Source organism: Antechinus flavipes, chromosome 2, assembly GCF_016432865.1.
Source record: "Antechinus flavipes isolate AdamAnt ecotype Samford, QLD, Australia chromosome 2, AdamAnt_v2, whole genome shotgun sequence".
Classification (NCBI taxonomy): Eukaryota; Metazoa; Chordata; class Mammalia; order Dasyuromorphia; family Dasyuridae; genus Antechinus; species Antechinus flavipes.
In genome coordinates this window covers 458,050,792-458,052,731 of record NC_067399.1, presented here as the reverse complement: position 1 = coordinate 458,052,731, position 1,940 = coordinate 458,050,792, and the positions used below count along the sequence as shown (strand labels likewise).

The following is a 1,940-nucleotide window of genomic DNA, read 5'->3' as shown; positions in this document are numbered from 1 at the left end:
CACTCAGTTTCTTCTACTTCTACTTCTATGACATAGACTCAGTGTCGTTTGCCATTTTGGTTATCCTGCCCTGGACACTGTCCAGCTCCTCATTGTCCTTCTTAATTCAGAAAGCCCAGATATGGATAAAATATTTCAAATGATATATGATAAGGACAAAAAAGTAACCCAATGATTCAGAGAAAGGGCAAATTGGAATAGAAATAAGTCCTTGAAAATGCTAGTTAATGGAAGATATTTATATACATATAATTAGCATGTAATTTTCCTTCAACTCAAAAAATGAAACAATATTGATATGACTGGGTGCTGACTACTAGACAAAATATTCCCTAAGGCTGTCATCTCTTCTCCCAAGCTCAGGGCCAGCATCAGATGCTACAACTGCATGCCTCAGATAATATGGTCGATGTTGGAATCAAAGGATTTGGCTGTAATGGGTACCTGGTGACCCGGGCTGCATTCAACTCAGGCAGAGTAGACATTGTGGCCATCAGGACCCCTTCATTGACCTTAACTACATGGCTTATATGTTTTTAATATTATTCCACCCATTACAAATTTTGAGGGCTTTATAAAGGCTGAAAATGGAAAGTTGGTGATCAACTGAAAAGCCATTTACCATTTCTCAGAAGTAGAATCCTATCTGTATTAAAAGGAGAGAACCTGGAGCTGAGTATGTTTAGAGTCTAGTGATTCTTTGCTACCACAAAAAAGTCTGGTGCTCACTTGAAGCTTGGAGCCAAGTGAGTCATTATCTCTGCCTTTCTGCTGATGCCCCAACATTTATAATGGGAGTAAACCCTACAAAAATTCCTTTAAAAGGGTCAGTAATACTTCCTGTAATACAGACTGCTTGGCCCCCTTAGTTAAGATTATTCATGACAACTCTGACATTGTGGTAGGATTCATGATCACACCCCATGCCATTACTGCTACTTAATAAAGAGTAGATTGTCCCTCTGTCAAGCTGTAACATAATGGACATAATGCTATCAAATTATTACCCCTGCTTCCACTGGTGCTACTAAGGCTATAGGCTAAGTCGTACCTGAGCTGAATGGTAGGGTCTTCTGTGTTCCTATTCCCAGTGTGTCCATTGGGTATCTGACCTACCACCTGAAAAAATCCACCAAACATTATGATATCAAGAAAATGGTGAAGCAAATATTAGAGAGAATCTTGAGTAGCATCTTGGGCTACACAGAGAAACAGATTGCATCCTGCCATTATTAAAGTGGCATATTCTTCTACCTTTAATGCTGATGCTTGTATTGCCTTCAGTGACCATTTTGTCAAGCTCATTTCTTGACAATGAGTACTATTATAGCAACTGTGCAACTGAATTCATGATCTAAATGATCTCCATGGAATAAAGTGAAAGGTCATGGATCTTCATTTCGAGCCAAAAAAGGAACACCACCATTGAAGAGCTGATATCCCTAACCTATATCCCTCAATATAGGATTTTATACCTTGTTCTCACTCTTGCCCCAAAGCACCCCGGTAATAAGGAGAGAGGCATAAAGTTTTATATTATGTACCATCAATAAAATCATCATATTTAATATAAAAAAATCTCTCCCAAAGTCATCCTCTCAAATTCACTATCCTTGACAATCCTTCTAATTATTGTCCCATGTCAGAATCCCTAATTATGATTTTGCCTGGGTAACAGAGGCAAGAAAAGAACTTGCCTCATTCTCTGACCTATCATTTAGAATGAATGGTATCATGAGCTCCATTTTGGTAACTCTGAGAAGGCCCTAATCTTTTCTTTAAGAGCCATTAGGAAAAGAGTATTCAAAATGAATTAACAATTATCATTTTGAACCCTTCAAAGAGAAATATATAGAGCCATAAACATAATGCCTACCATAATAATGGTTGCAAAATAAGTACTCAATAAATATTTGTTAACCTATTTGCACTAGATAGGA

At 37.6% G+C, this 1,940-nt stretch overlaps 1 pseudogene; it reads left to right on the top strand.

Annotated features, from left to right (window-relative positions):
* The first annotated feature begins 402 nt into the window (after positions 1-402).
* Positions 403-1,358, top strand: LOC127546779 (glyceraldehyde-3-phosphate dehydrogenase-like; annotated as a pseudogene).
* The last annotated feature ends 582 nt before the right edge of the window (positions 1,359-1,940 follow it).